This window comes from Phocoena phocoena, chromosome 11, assembly GCF_963924675.1.
Source record: "Phocoena phocoena chromosome 11, mPhoPho1.1, whole genome shotgun sequence".
Classification (NCBI taxonomy): Eukaryota; Metazoa; Chordata; class Mammalia; order Artiodactyla; family Phocoenidae; genus Phocoena; species Phocoena phocoena.
In genome coordinates, this window is record NC_089229.1 from 53,793,927 (window position 1) to 53,811,278 (window position 17,352).

General features: G+C 35.2%; 1 pseudogene; it reads right to left on the minus strand.

Moving 5' to 3' along the window:
- Nucleotides 1-5,491: 5,491 nt before the first annotated feature.
- On the minus strand, nucleotides 5,492-5,587 carry LOC136131626 (U6 spliceosomal RNA; annotated as a pseudogene).
- Nucleotides 5,588-17,352: the final 11,765 nt, after the last annotated feature.

Sequence of the window (17,352 nt, forward strand, 5' to 3'; positions counted from 1 at the left end):
ACTTTCAGTGGATTGAAGTCTTTTTGTAAATGCATTATAGCCCAATTTCTTTCTCTGCTCAATCTTGCTTGCTTCCTTTCTTCCACAGGTTTTGACCCTGAGAGCACTTCTTTGCAGGCTAATCTCCATGTCAGAGCTGACTTTCATGGCAGTTTGACCTGCAATACCACCTTTATCTTTTCTGAGGTTTTAACAAAGTGTGTTGCAGTTACACCCTTGATTCTGTCTTTACCCTGAGGTCAAGTATTACTGGTAGTAGCCTAGACTTGCTTTTTCTCTGAAGTTGGAATTTGGTGATAAACAGTTTCATTTCTAACCCTGCAAGTTTCAGAATTTCTGGACTGTATATTTTTTCTCAACTATAATTCAGGCAGGTCTTTTTGAGTTCATCTCTTTATTATGCCTTTTTAAGTACAGCTAGCAGCAGCCCACTTTTTAACATTCTGCTTTCAAATCATCTCACCTAATTTCACAAGTTTATTAAGTACATGTTCTGCCTTCCATGGTATTGCAGGTGACAATTTTCCCAAACGTTTTTCCACTACATAACACTGCTGCCATTTTTCCACTCTCCTTTGACAAGTACATCATTGCCTGCTGCCCATTCCCAAGGCCAGTGCTGCACAACTTAGGTTTTTGTTACAGCAGCACTTTAAATACCAAATTCTGTATCAGTCAAATTTTTCTGCCTTTCAAAACACTCCAAATCCTAGTATCACACAATAATCTACATATATTTTTTATACATTTGTGGGTTGGATGGAGTTTGGCTGATCTTGGCAGGACTCAACTGGTCTCTAAGCTGCAAGTTGGGTCTAAGTCTGCTTCACACATATCTCATCTTTCTCAAGCCAGAAACTAGCCCTGTTCTCATGCAAAAAGCAAGGGACCAAGAAACAAGCCCAACTACGCAACCCCACATCAGTAGTCGAGAAGTGTATTCCTCCTGTGGGGCAAGGGAAAGGGAGTGATCATTTGTTGAAAAATCTTCTATCTACTGTATTACCAGAATGCAGAATAGAGAGATAAAGTATGGAAAACATGAAAGAACAATAATTTAATGGAGAATGGATAAAACCTGACATATGTCTAATAGGAGTTCCAGAATGAAAAATAAGCAATATTCAAACAGAAAATGCCTATGATTTTTTTCCAGAATAAAAAATAAAGTCTTCAGATTCAAAAATTAAAATGAACTTGATGCAAGTAAAACTAAACAAAAACAACTCTCTCTTTCTCTACACACACACACACATACACACACACACACACACACATACACACACACTCTTTCTCTCTCTAAAGATACACAAACACATACCTATATGTACAGAAATTAAAATGAGTTTGATAAGAAAAATAAAAATAAATCCATACATATATATTCATACCTATAAATACCTAGACCCATTTTCATGAGCATAAAAATATGAATCTCAGAGAAAATCTTAAATACTAAGAGAAAAGACAGTTCCCTATTAAAGAAATGCCATTTAGGTAGAAAACTTCTCATCAGCTACAGTGTATGCAAGAAGACATTGGGAAAATATCTTCAAAGAGCTAAGGGGAAAATTACTATCAGCTTAAAATTCTGTATGCAGTTAAATTATTCAAGATGAAGGGAAAGAGATTTTTAGGAAAAGATTGAGTTTACAGCATACTGACCTTCTCACAGCTTCTCACACAATGTACTTCAGGAAGATGAAAATTGAATTTAGAAATGAATGTAAGAAGCCATTATGAATGAGAAAATAAATACACATAACCATTGATTAGACTGATTTTGAAGGAGGGGTGTTTTAAAAAGTAGTCGTGTGGACTTCCCTGGTGGTACAGTGGATAAGAATCCTCCTGCCAATCCAGGGGACACAGGTTTGATCTCTGGTCCGGGAAGATCCCACATGCCGCGGAACAACTAAGCCCACGCACCACAACTACTGAGCCTGTGCTCTAGAGCCTATGAGTCACAACTACTGAGCCCACATGCCACAACTACTGAAGCCAGTGCCCCTAGAGCCTGTGATCTGCAACAAGAGAAGCCACCACAAGGAGAAGCGTGTGCACCGCAACGAAGAGTAGCCCCTGCTCGCCGCAACTAGAGAAAGCCCGCGCGCCTCAACGAAGACCCAATGCAGCCAAAAGTAAAATTAAATTAAATATTAAAAAAAAAGTTGTTGTATGAATGACTTTTTTTGTGTGTGTGTGGTACGTGGGCCTCTCACTGTTGTGGCCTCTCCCGTTGTGGAGCACAGGCTCCAGATGCGCAGGCTCAGCGGCCATGGCTCACAGGCCCAGCCACTCCGCGGCATGTGGGATCATCCCAGACCGGGGCACGAACCTGTGTCCCCTGCATTAGGCAGGTGGACTCTCAACCACTGCGCCACCAGGGGATCCCTGTATGAATGACTTTTGAGGACATGCTGAGTGAAATAAGCCAGTCACAGAAAATAAATACTATAGGATTCCATTTACACAAGGTCCCTGGAGTAGTCAAATTCATAGAGACAGAAAATGTAACGGTGGTTATAAAGGGCTGGGGAAAGAGAGGAATGGGGGGGGGCTGTTGTTTAATGGGTATAAAATTTCAGTTTTGCAAGGTGAAAAGAGTTCTGGAGATTGGGTGCATAACAATGTGAATATAATTAACACTACTGAATTGTACACTTAAAAATGGTTGTGACAGTAATTTTGTTTTGCATATTTTACAATTAAAAATTAAAACAAAGTTTAAAGGAAATAATTTTAACAAATACAATAAATGGTCTAAGTGTAGCAGTATCAATGAACTTTAGACCGTTTTAAGAAAGTATGTTAAAAATTTAAGGGTAACTGTTACAAAAAGGAAAAAAAAAAGAAGACAGTAAATTAAGCCAATCCACTAGAAGGGAAACAGCAATGACAGCAGCAACAATAGCAAATAGGAAAAAACTAAAAGAAGCAGCAATGGAAGGCATAGCATATAGAAAGCATAACATATTTATGATAGTAGAAATAAGGCCAAATATAATCACAGTAAATATGAGTGATTGGATTTGTTAAAAACCAGAGGTTTTATACCTATTTAAAAAATAAAACAGCCTTAAGCAATTTATGAGGTACCAAAAACATGAAGACATACAGAAATGGTGAACATGAAATGATTGAAAATAATATGCCAGGAGAATACCAAAGAAAGTTGGTTTTGCTGGTAGATCAAAACCTATTTTGAGTTGTCTTACCATCTATTATCAATCAAATTTCTATCAATATAGACTATGAGGCAAAAAAGAAAATAACTTATTAGAAAAAAGTCACTGTTTAATGATAAAAATAACAGTTTATAAGGAAAATGTAGCATCTTTAATCTTTTCGTACCTAGAGGCATGACCTCAAAACATATAAAGCAGAAAGTCTAAAGAATTGTAAGTAGAAAAAAAAAAAAGAATTGTAAGTAGAAATTGAGAAACTCTTTTAAAAGATCCCAAATGCCGCAACTAAGACCCAGCACAGTCAAAATAAATATTTTTTTAAAAGCTGATGGATCAAGCAAAAATCAGTAAAGATAGAGAATATTAGGACAACATAAGCAATACGCTTGATCTAATAATCATATATAGACCCTTCTGGCCAACATTTAGAGAATAAAGATTATTTCAAACATGGGTAAAACGTTTACAAAAATCAAGCAGTACAAAGCCATAAAGAAGATTTCAAAAAATATCAAACAATCCATGTCATAAAGAGCTCCCTTTCTGAACAAAATCAGAAATCTAAAGAAAAAGATGGCCCCAAATACTATGTGTTTGAAAACTAAATTGTTCATGGCTAAAATAAATCAAATTGGAAATTATATAACATTTATAAAGGAATAACAGTGAGAATAGTCTGGTGGTAAAACAGAACCAAGAGTGACATGTAAGGTCTAAATGCATAAATAAGAAAAAAATGAAAACTAGTGAGCTAAAATTTCATTTTAAAATATTGAAAAAGTACAACAGAATAAGTCACAGAAATTAACAAAATAGAAAATAGAAACAAAAAGAAGGATCAAAAAAAGCCAAAATCTGGTCCTTTGAAAAGACAGGGATATTTTATAAAATGAGAAGAATGATGCCAGTGTGCAATGAATGTTAACTAATAGCTGTAATCATTAAGAGAAGATTGCTACTGAGCCATCATCTTAGTTTTCTGGGTTTATACCATGTAGTTAGTTTTTGCTGGTTCTAGTCCCTGGCATTTAACCACACAATAAAACAAAAAATCAGTCCATAAGTGATAACCTTTACAAATAATCATGAGTATATATTGTTGCTTGGTTTAATCGACTGCATAATGTTTTATAAAAATTACTTCATTTACTTGATAAACTGAAACGACTATGGGGCTCGATTACAGCCTAAAGGTACATGATATGCATCTATAAATATATAATTAGGCAGTTCTTAAAGCCAAATTTGCTAGTGCTACATTGCAGGTCCAGTATCATAAGTACTAAAGCATTTTCCTGCCAGGCTTCCTTTATCAGCGTTATTACTAAGTGGAGAAGCTTGGCATTCAAATGTAGTCTCTATATGAGAATACGTAATGGAAAATTGATATCCTGGATATGTCCTATATAATATCCTCTTACTATGTAAATCTTTCATAACTAAGGGTGTTTTCATTTTCTTAATATCTTGAGTATCTTAATATTTAAAAATCTTAATAACAGCTTAAAATCAATAATTTTACCTGTAGTTTTCAACACAATTTTATGTAAAACATATTTATTGTCTACTTTTCAGGTCAGTGACTCATTTAAAAAGACTTTTAAGTGAATCTAGCTTTGGGGAAGAAATGTGCTTATTTTTAAATAATAGGTTTTTGATTAGAGTTTTACAAGGTGGTTGGTTATTACAGATTACGTTCACATAAGGTATGTGAATTTCAATCTATGTGAACTTTACTCCGATCAAAGTACTGTGTTTCCTTGGACTAAGAAGACTTTGCTTTTTAATCTTATACATGTATTAGGCTAGGTGTGTGTGCTGTTAAATTTTAAAATTTGTGCAATTAAATTTTAAAATTTGAAATATTTTAAAAATATAGGAAATTACACAAAGTAATAAAACATACAGTAGAAAATGACCATAAAGAATCCTCAATAGTTAACATTTTGTCATAATTGCTTTATCTTTTTATAATATAGTGACTAAAACATTAAAGATAAGTTGGAGTCTTTGTCCCCCCAATCTAGTCCCATTTCCTTCCCCTTTCCCTATAAATTCAATGTGTCTTTTCTTTCTTTCTTGTTTTAAATGTCTCTCTATATTTATTTCTCTGTATCTTAGACTGGAACACAAAGCTTTAATTTTAGTTTGAAGATAGGTGAAAATCACAACTTGGACTTGGTTCAAGGCTTTTATGTTGGTGTACCACAAAAGCAGTTAATAAGCAGTGCTAAGGATATAAATGAGGTAAGGATGCAGGTAGGTGAATTCATCTGCCCACTTCCTGCTTGTTTGTATATCACAAAAAATTTGGTGGCTTCAACATCTCTAGCAACTTAGCCAGGCTAATCTTCTCTGTATTGTTCCAATTTTAATATATGTGCTGCTGAAGCAAGCGCTCGATGTGTCTTTTCATTCAAATTTTATGCCTTTACACACGTAAAAATATATTCAGATAAAATTTAGAGTATTGTTTTATGTTTTAGACTTCACTTAAATGAATTCATCCTGTATAAATTATACTGCAACTGCTTTTTTTTCTGACAGTATTGTTTTTTATAATCTACTAATTATGTAAATATGTGTATATATATATATATATATATAATTAGTGGGTTGCTTTTACTTGCTGTATGATATTCTATCATTTAAACATACCATATTTTAGTTATTTTCCTTCCGATAGACATTTCAGTTTTGGTCAATATTTTGCATATGTACCCTCTTATAAATGTGTGAGAGTTTCTCTAGAGTATGTACCTAGAAGTAGGAATGTTGAGTTTTACAGTATGTTCATGTTAACCTCCATGTCCTTTATTTACTTTTTACCAAAGTATTATACCTAAATAGTTAAAAATTCAGAGTACAGCATAAAAATTGTAGAGTATAGCATAAAAGTATAGCATAAAAAATTGTTGTCCCCCTTTCTACCTTCTCTCATTCTTCTCCCTGGAAGCCACCACTTCCAACTGTTTTAAAAGTTTATTCTGATATTTACCTCCATTTATATACAATACACACGTACTGCCATCGCTTGATTATTAATCGTAAACATCTGTTGTCTTCTTGCTTTGGAACATAAAGACTTTAGCTCATTCATAGCTTCTTATTCCTTCCTTCTATTTTTCTATATAATTTTGTATCTCAGTTTTTGCTTATTAAATCTCTAATTGTGTCAGCATCTTTTGACTACCTAAATATTGATCACTGTTGAGCCAAGCATTAGACTATACTTTTATTTCCCATCTTTTTTTCTGAAGTTGATAATTGCTTGATTTTTTATCTTCATTCATTATTTTTCTTTGAATAAAGTTTTCCCATAGTTCCAAAACTGCCATAAAATATATCTCAATATAATTTTCATCAGGCCTAAACTTCAGGACAACTTATTTGTTCTATTTCCCCCCTGGAAACATCAACATTGGACATATCTGATGTCCTGACAATCTGAATTGGTTGCATTCTCAGCTTTGATGTTCATTGTTATCTTGGAACTTTCTTTCGTCACCATTTTTGGAATTTTGTTTGCTTTCCTTCTATCTTCTTTCTGGAGCCAAAAGGAGGAAAGAGGAGAAGGGTCCTACTGCTCAATATGAACTCTTTTCACCATCTTTTCATCTATGCCTGGTCATCTTCCAACTGGGACCTCTCTGTATTTCCAGAGAACAAATACTTGTTTCCCTGCAGGGATTGGGGAAGTTGCCTGGCTTCTTTGAGGATGAGAACTTGGGAGTTTCATTACAAGCTGTACAGTCTTACAAGCAATCTCTGTGTTTTCAGCCCCTTCTCTGCATCACTGCCTCCAACTCTTGAGCCATTCTAGGGTTCTGAGGGCTAAGGCAGCTTGCTTATCTTTGCTTCTCCCAGTATAGGCAAAAATGTTGTATTTCTGTTTCTTTTTCTTGTTGTTTGAGATAATTTCCAAATGGGGAAGCAGTCAGAAACGTCTTCTGTTCCTCCTACTATGATATACTGCTTCCTCCGAGGATACAGAAGTTAGACTTCCACATTCTCAATAACTATTGTGGCAGCAGTTGTGGAACCAAGTTAGGAACTCCACTGAGAGATCGGTAAATTAGACTGGAATTAACTGAAAGAGCTAGATAAAGCTTATCTATCAGCCAGGATAAGGACTTAATGTTAGAGAATTAAATTGAGTGTAAAAAAAGAAAGGAAAGGGTAGCCCCTCTTCAAGGTGGCAAAGATATTTCTGAGTCCTCCTTTGGAAAATTCCTTCAAAACAAAGAGAAGAGAAAAATGAAACTCTGACTTCATCTCTGATGAAAATAGGAGACATTTGTGTCTCTGAACCATCTTAAGTGCTTACAGGAGAAGTACCGATGTGAGGCAGGTTTGCTGCATGATCTGACCCCAATCTAACTTTACAAGATGATCTTTTATCACTTTCTTACATGTACCTCATGTTTAAACAAAAATGGGTCCTTCAGTTTCCCAGAATATATCTACCTTTCATATCTTCTTGTTATGTAGGACACATGCTATTCTCTCCTCATAAAATAATGGTGCTTAACGTTGGCTTGTGTGTGTGTCAGGAGAGGTGTTGAGAATTAAATATCCTCCTAGTGAGCTAGTATGCAGTTAAGATTAAAAACCACTGGTCTGGAATGTCCTCACCACCCCTTTTCTCTTCTGCCCTCAGGCTTTTCTGTAGCCAAACTCTACTCATTGTTTCTGGTCATCTCAAGGTCCACCTCAAACTCTTCCTGACCCTCCTCACCCTCCATTCCCCTATCCAGATATTAGTTCTTCCTCCAGTGATCCTCTGTAGCTCTTTATTTGTACACTTCTTCTGGCACATATTATATTCTTGAACATGGAGGAATGACACTTGTTATTTGTTTTTGTCATCTCTAGACTGTAAATCTCTGGAACGATTGAGCCTCTTCATTTTTACATCTTTCAAAGCATCTAGCACAGGGGCTTTCATATAAGTGGGTACTCAATAAACATTTGTAACATTGAATAATTCACCTTTGATGAGGTGCATTTTTTTTAACTGAGAAAACTGAGACTAGAAGTCTGTGGGATGTGAAAATAAGGGCATATTCAGTGACAGGTAAGGATTAATGACTATTTCTTCCATGTTTGAGTGTATGGTTTAAAGGACTAAAAGTCTGGCTAGCTATAATGTTTCTAACACAGAGATAAGTAATATACACATCTTCAAAGTTTTACCTAAGTTTACAATTTCTAATTTTCTATCAGAAAACAACTCTGAAAAGAGAGCCACTTTAATTATTGTATATTTCTAGACCCAATAATTAGAGAGCCAATTAGGTAGTATTTGCTGACTAAAAAATTACACAACATAGGAAACAGGAAATTATAGTACAATATATCAAAGCAACAGTACTTATAAATTCAAATTGCTTGAGTCTGTCAGCCTTTACCTGGTGCGTTTTAGATATTCATTGTTTGAAGGACTTAAATAATACAAGGTGAATTGATGTAAAAGTCTGAAGATGGGGGTCAATGCTAAAGATTTGGGGGAGGGGGCAGTAATATACTGATGGTAGCTAAGGTCCAGAGAATAGATGGGATTGCTTCAGAAGAGTATGTCAAGAGAAAGATGTGGACCAAGAATGGCATTCTAAAACTCAATAACATTTAAGGGATGTCATAGGAAGAAGAATTTATGAAGGTGAATGAGGAGGATAGGTCAGACAGGAAAAGGAAAAGCAGAAGGGAGTCAAATTTCAGAAGCCAAGGGATTAGAGAATTCAAGGACCCAGGAGGACTTCTGGTTTGAAGATGGTGTCATATGTAGTTGGCATTTTCCTTTTCTCTTACTAAAATTCATCTGAAAGCAGCAAGGAGAATGAGAAAATAAAAGAACACAAACCAGGAGACAGCTAAAACCCCAATCCACCAGATAAGTGGAAATGATGATGAAAGCTTTAAAAATTAAGCAAAAGTAGTTGTAGGGGGAAGCAGAAAGAACACACCATTATCTTAGAATATCTTAGAGCCAGCAAAGTAAACTTCTCAAAGGCAATAAGCATAGCCTAGGGAACAAAATCTAAATATGTTGTTTGGGAATAGGGTGTATGTTGGTTGGATGCGACTACCTGTAGGATCAGTTGTTAGAAGTGGGATTGCTGGGTCAAAATGCAGGAACCTTGGAATTTTTGTTAAATATTGCCAACTTGTCTCCTACAGATTTTAAACTCATTTACACACCAACCAGTAATGTATAAAAATGCCCGCTTCTCTATGCTGTTGTCAAGAGTGTGATATTAAACTTTTGAATCTTTGCCAAAGTTATAGGGGAAAATTGATATTTCAGTGTATCTTTATATATGTTTCTCTTCGTGTGAGAAAGTTGGAACATCTTTTCATATGACCAAGAACCCATGAAGTGTCTCTAGATTTTTCCACAATTTCCATATTTTTCTCTATAATGCTGATTTGGAGACACTCTTACTATATAAGGGAAATTAATCATTTGTCAATGAATAAATTGCAGGTTATTTCCAGCTTTGCTCTTTTTAAAAAAACTTTAGTGGGTTTTCCATGTAATTTTTTTTTTTTTTTTTCGGTACGTGGGCCTCTCACTGTTGCGGCCTCTCCCGTTGCAGAGCACAGGCTCCGGACGCGCAGGCCCAGTGGCCATGGCTCACGGGCCATGTGGGATCTTCCCGGACCGGGGCACGAACCCGTGTCCCCTGCATCGGCAGGCAGACTCTCAACCACAGCGCCACCAGGGAAGCCCCATGTAATTTTTATAAAAATTAATTGTAGTCAAATTAGTTTTTTCTTTTATGGCTTTTCATTTGGAAGCATACTTAGAAAGAATTTCCTTATTTCAAGATCGTAAATTTTTTTTCACATGGTTTCTTCTAGCTCTTTTATAATCTATTACTATTTGAGTCTTTGATCAATCTGGAATTTTTCTTATTTTAAAATGGGAAATATGAATCAAATTTTGTTATTTTCCATAAGGCTACTCCAATAGCATTTACTAAGTAATCATCTTTCTCTTAATGACTCAAAACATTTACCTTTTTTTTCTTTGTCCACTCTGTGTGGCTTGTGGGGATCTCAGTTCCCTGACCAGGGACTGAACGTGGGCCACGGCAGTGAAAGAGCCGAATCCTAACCACTGGACCACCAGGGAACTCCCCTTCATGACTCAAAACATTTAAATTCTCATTTTATTTTATCTGTTTCTGGACACTCTAGTCTATTTCTTCTATCTGTTGGTTTATTATTATGCTATACCACACTGTTTTAATTAACTAGTTGGTTACTTTTTTAAATACTCTTTTTCAGAAATGTATTGGCTATTACTTTTTAAACTTAAATTTTTGTTTAAAAATTGTGGTAAAATGTACATAACATAAAAATCACTATTCTGACCATTTTTAAGTGTATAATATAGTGAAGCTAAGCACATTTCCATTGTTGTGCAAACATCAACACCATCCACCTCCAGGAATCTTCCCAAACTGAAACTTTGTACTCATTAAACAATAACTCTCCATTCCTCCCTTCTCTCAGTTGCTGGCAACCATGATTCTACTTTCTGTCTCTATAATTTGACTACTCTAATTATCACATGTAGGTGGAATCATATAATATTTGACTTTTTGTTTCTGGCTTATTTCACTTAGCATAATGTCCTTAAGATTCAAACATTTTGTAGCATGTGTCAGAATTTCTTTCCTTTTTAAAGGCTGAGTAATATATAATGATACATTATTATTGTCATATATTATCCTTCTGTTCCATTCATCTGTTGATGGACACTTGGGTTGCTTTTACCTTTTGGCTATTGTGAATAATGCTGCATGAACATGGGTGTACAAATACCTGTCTGAGTCCCCGCTTTCATCTCTGTTGGGTATATACCCAGTAGTGAAATTACTAAATCGTATGGTAACTCTATTTCATCTTTTCGAGGAACAACTATACTGTTTTTCGATGAAAAACTATACTGTTTCTGACAGTGGCTGCATCATTTTACATTCCCTTTTCACTCTGTTGATAGTGTCCTTTGCTCCACAAATTTTACAGTTTTGATGAAGTCCACTTTATCTTTTTTTTTTTCTTTTGTTACCTGTGTTTTTGGTGTCATATCCAAGAAATCATTGTCAAATTGAACGTCATGAAGGTTTCCCCCTATGTTTTCTTCTAAAGATTCTATAGTTTTAGCTCTTTTGCTTGGGTCTTAATCCATTTTGAGTTAGCTTTTGTATGTGGTGTAAGGTGAGAGTCCAACTTTTTGTGTGTGGATATCCAGTTCTTCCAATACCACTTGTTGAAAAGATTGTCTTTTCCTGATTATGGTCTTGGTACAATTTGTCAAAAAGCATTTGATCACATATTATTTGTTTATGCTTTATATATAAAATTTAGAATCAGCTTGCTAATGGAAGAATCCTGTTAGTATTTTTTTAAATTGAGGTATAATTGACATACAACATTATTTTAGTTTCAGATGTACAACATAATTGTTTGATATTTGTATATATTACAAAATGATCAGCACAATAATTCTAGTCAACAGTTGTCAACCATACATAGTTACAGAATTTTTTTTCTTGTAGTGAGAACTTTTAAGATTAACTCTCTTAGCAACTTTCAAATTGCAATGCAATATTATTAACTATAGTCACCATGTTGTACAGTACATCCCGTGACTTAATTGATTTTATAATTGAAAGTTTGTATCTTTGACTCCCTTCACTCATTTTGCCCACTCCCCATCCCCCACCTCTGTCAACTGTCTTTTCTGTGTAGCTGTCCTGTTAATATTCTTATTGGGATTGCACTGAATTTATATATTAATTTAAGGAGAATTTATATCTTAATGATGTTGAGTCTTTCTAACGAAGAATATGGTATGCTTCTTCATTTGTTTAAGTCTTCTTTTGTGTCCTTTAATATTATTTTAAAAGTCTTTATATAAATGTCACATACTTTTTACTTAATAAAATCTTAGCTGTTTTATCCTTTTTTTATTGTTATTATAAGTGAGATTCTTTCTTAATATTTTTAAACCAATCACAGTATGTATATATGAATTCTTCTGTTTTCAGTTCATGGAGAAAATATGAATATATATATTAATTTCATGGTGAAATGCGTGGGTCACAATTTTTACTTCTCCTTCAGCAATATTTTCTGGAGAATGTTCTTCATAAGCTTTCCGTATTTATTTACTCTGGTAGAATCTTCGTACAGATCTTGTGCTGGTTCTTTATTGATTACTCATTTTGAAGGAGGTAAGTTTTTGCTGGACGAGGTATATGTGGGTGGCTCATATGTTGGGAAGGAGCCAGAGCCATGTTGAGGCTAGCTGGAATTTCCTTATGATCTAGAATTTGTGTGTGTGTGTGTGTGTGTGTGCGTGCGTGCGCGCGTGTGTGTGTTTTAAAGCCTTTACTTCTCCCCAGTCAATGGAGATAGACATGTATATCCAATGGAATAGAGGTTTTCACAATGCAATATCTCTCTTCACCCTTCTGTCACAGACACAGACCACTTCCTAATATGTCTTGCTTGTTTTAACCCTTATTTAGCCCCACTGCATCTTTTTATTTGACTTAAACTCTTTGTTTAACATGGTTTAGGAATCTTTACTCTGGAAGTCTCCAACTTAGAGATTTGTAAGAGATTTTATATATTTTGGATAATAGCTCTTTGTTGCTTATATGTGTTGAAAATATATTCTCTCCTCTTGCTATACTATTAAAAATATTTTCAGTAATTTCCAAATCTTTTTAAAGATAGCATAGGTAACTTCTGGTTATAATATATAATAGCAATGTATGTATATCATAGAAAATTGGAAAATACAGAGAAGTATAATAAAGAAAATAAAAATGACCTATATTTTAACTACTCAGAGATGATTACTTTTTAAAAATATTTTGTTTCATTTCTTCCAGGCATCTTTCTCTTTCTTTTTAAAAAATAGACTAGTTTTTAGAGTAGTGTTAGGTTTACAGCAAGATTGAATGGAAGGTACAGAGATTTCCCATGTACTCCCTACCCCTACACATACATAGCTTCCCCCACTATCAACATTCCTTACCAGAGGGGTACATTTGTTACAACCTTCATTGACACATCATTATCATCCAAAGTTCATAGTTCAAATTAGGATCCCCTCTTGGTTTTGCATATTCTATGGGTTTTGACAAATGTATAATGACATATATTCACCTTTATAGTATCATACAGACTAGTAGCACTGGCCTAAAAATCCTTTGTGCTGGGGCTTCCCTGGTGGCGCAGTGGTTGAGAGTCCGCCTGCCGATGCAGGGAACACGGGTTCGTGCCCCGGTCTGGGAGGATCCCGCATGCCGCAGAGCGCCTGGGCCCATAAGCCATGGCCGCTGAGCCTGCATGTCTGGAGCCTGTGCTCCACAGGGGGAGAGGCCACAACAGTGAGAGGCCCGCATACTGCAAAAAAAAAAAAAAAAAAATCCTTTGTGATTTGTCTATTCATCCCTCCCCCCAAGAATCCTTGGCAACCATGGATCTTTGTACAGTCTATATAGTTTTGCCTTTTCCAGAATATCATATAGTTGGAATCGTATAGTATTTGGCCTTTTCAGATTGGCGTCTTTCACTTAATAATATGCATTTAAGCATTTAATATGCTTCTTCCATGCATTTTCACAGCTTGGTAACTCATTTCCTTTTAGCACTGAATAATATTCCATTATCTGGATGGACAACAGTTTATCCTTTCACCTACAGAAGAATATCTTCATTTCTCCCAAATTTTGGCAGTTATGAATAAAACTACTATAAACATCTGCAGGTTTTTGTGTGGACATAGGTTTTCAACTCGTTTGAGTAAATATCAAGGAGCATGATTGCTGGATCACATGTTAAGAGAATATTTAGTTTTATGAGAAATGGCCAGACTGTCTTCCAAAGTGGTTGTACCATTTTGTATTCCCACCAGCAATGAATGAGAGTTCCTGTTGCTTCACATCCTCATTGACATTTGGTTGTGTCAGTGTTTTGGACCTGTCATTCTATTAAGTGTGTAGCAGTATCTCATTGCTGTTTTAATCAGATATTTTTCAAAATATTTTGGTTCTTATGTTTAGTTTCTCAATTTGTTAAATTGTATTTTCTTCCTTTTCACTAATTGGCTTAATTTTGTAATTTCTTTTCAAAATAATTATTAGTGTTTTTCTTTATTGTATTTATTTTTCCTCGTAGTTTATTTGCACTGCTTACTTTCACGACTTATACTTTGTTTTTTTTTTTTGTTTGTTTGTTTTGTTTTTGTTTTTGTTTCTTGCAGTATGTGGGCCTCTCACTGTTGTGGCCTCTCCCATTGCGGAGCACAGGCTCCGGACGCGCAGGCTCAGCGGCCATGGCTCACGGGCCCAGCTGCTCCGCAGCATGTGGGATCTTCCCGGACCGGGGCACGAACCCGTGTCCCCTGCATCGGCAGGCGGACTCTCAACCACTGAGCCACCAGGGAAGCCCATGACTTATACTTTGTCCTAGTACTTTTTTTTCGTTCCGGTAGTTTGTTTCTGCCTCTCATTAGGTTCTGCCTTTAGTAAAGGCATTCTCAACAGTTTTTTAAAATGACACTTCAGTAATTTAGCTGTTTAATAATACTCCATAATTTTGTTTTAGATTTTTTTCACTTTCTGAAACTTAACAAGTATTTTCTGTTTCCATCTCACATTCTCTTTGATCACTATGTTAAAAAAAAAAATTCCCAAACCCATAGGTTAGCTTGTAGAGTAAACCCTGTGACAGAATGAGATTTTGTGTTGTGTTTTAAAGTTAATACGTTAGAATAATTTAATTTAGCAAGTTATTCAAGGAGGAAGACTCGCTGATACAATTCTAATTTAATAGAAGAAGGCACAGTTTTATGTACAGGGTAGGTGGGTCATTTATAATAAGAGCAGTAAGGTTATATTTAGTGATTTAATTGTCATAAGTTTAGTGAAAAAATTCAACCCCTTATGACAAATATTGCTTACAACTTTAAGTGAAAAAATTTTTTCTTAGCAAATAAATCTCTTATAAAAAATATATGCCTTTTCAAAGTTTCAAGTCAACAGTCCTAAAAATTTTACTATTAGAACTAACTTCTGAATATTTTAGAACAACTCTGTCCTTGGTATACAGAAATTCAGGTTTATATTGGTTTAGACTAAGTGTAGATTTAGTTTATTTTGTGGTTACTGTTTGTAGATATTCTCTAGTCCTCTCTTGTATCTACCAATGCTTTGCATTCGCCAAAGCACTTGTGTTAGCAACGTCTTCAAGTTTTCTATTAAATACAAGTGAAATTGTGACCTGAGGTTTCACTTAAATTTTAACTAAACCTAATTCTTCATTTCACACTTCAAATAACCAAATTAATTTCTTTGAGGTCTATATTTGAACTCCTATAAATCAACCAAGTTTTTGTTTTTAGAGCTGGAGCGTATTTTTATTCATCGATTTACAGAGGTATAATATTAATAAGAGGGACTTTTAAATTGGGTCTTTTCAAAAATATTTTTCCATAAAAATGTTTTCTTTTGCTATACTCACCTTGACATATTCATTAATAAAATATTATTTTGTCCTCATCTTTTCTCATGTAGTCCAAATCACAGTTTTCATATACTGACATTTTAATCTCATCATTTCAAATCCAAAATGCCAAAATGTCTAGCTACTTTGCAAGTATGATATTATTGAATGTCCTATGTAAATGTGTAACTGCTTGAAAAAAAATGTCCTTCAGGATACCTTTGGTAAATAGATGTTATCTACTCTGATTATTATTGCTTTATTGACTTTGTGACTTACAATGAGGTATCAACAAAATGTAAAAGAGAAGGAAAATAAGTGGCTAGGAATAACATTATATCTAATAATACTTGAAATATCTATTTGGCTTATAGATTTAAGAGTGTACATAAAGATAATACTACTATATTATAGAAATAGATCAGTGCTTGACATATTATAGGTGCTAAATAAATATTTATTAAGTGAATGAGTAAAATTCAGAATTTTCACAGGAGGTAAAAACAAGTACAGTTTGGGTTAAAATGTTTGGTTTCTTTGCTGAATAGCAAATGGTAGTGTTTTTCTGGGATAATATCCTCCACTTTAGTAACTGGGAAGTGAAAGGCTACACAACTGACTACATAGCTTTTCAAGGAATGGGGAAGATGTGTTTATCAAACATGAGGAGGGGAGTCTCTTTTACCTTTCCTTTACCTCCCTCTCTTCCTTTCTCCCACTCTTTTTCTTTATAAATTAGAAATCAATTCAATTCAGATTTATTTAGAAAAATCCAGAAGTAAAGCTTCTTTATTCCCCTTCCCCACTTTCACCTAACTGAGTAGAATTTTGGTATGTATATCTTAGGTAAGTTTTCCTGGGGAAAAAGATTCTTAGATGCACATTTGTTTGCCAGAAATTTATTGAAGAATGTCCTTGGGATTGATATCCATGGGAGATCAAAGGAAATAAGAATGGCAAGAGGGAGGAGTTGAGCTGTGATTCAGTTGTGACAATGGCCTCAGCCATCTCAAGGGGAACTCTGGAACTAGTATGGCCTTTCAGAGGTGTTCTACTTTGAAGGAAGTGCTGAGTTTTTACACCCTTGTATCTGGATTAGACATTGGAGGTAGGTGGAACCCAGGAAAGAGGTTTGATCTTGGCCAGATGGCTCTCTTGAACTGACTTTGGAGAGGTCTGGCAGAACCCACCTATAATGAGCAGCTCTGGCCCACTGGTCACCCGATCTCCCATGGTCAGGCCTCTGTCTCTACCAAGGTCCAGTAGCATTCCAGAGACCTTTTATAATTTTTTAAAATGCTGTATAACTCACTACTACAGATGGCATAGTTTGATCAGAACCCTAAGGATGTACATTGTGATTTCACTTTGGGAGCTTGTCATAAACTCCACATGATATCTTTTCCCATCCCTGATACCTTGAATACTGAAGGATCTGCCAAATCATATGGTCCAGGCACTCAACCTGGACCTGCTGCAAGTCTCGTTCCCGCTTTGAGTCTCACTCATACTTTCATGGCACCTGTTAAGTGCATCAGAGCAGTATTTACTAGTGTGTAATATGTTACTTCCAGAACCAAAAGACAAATACAGGCATTATGCTTCCTTCTTTGTGCAGGGAGAGACAAGATGC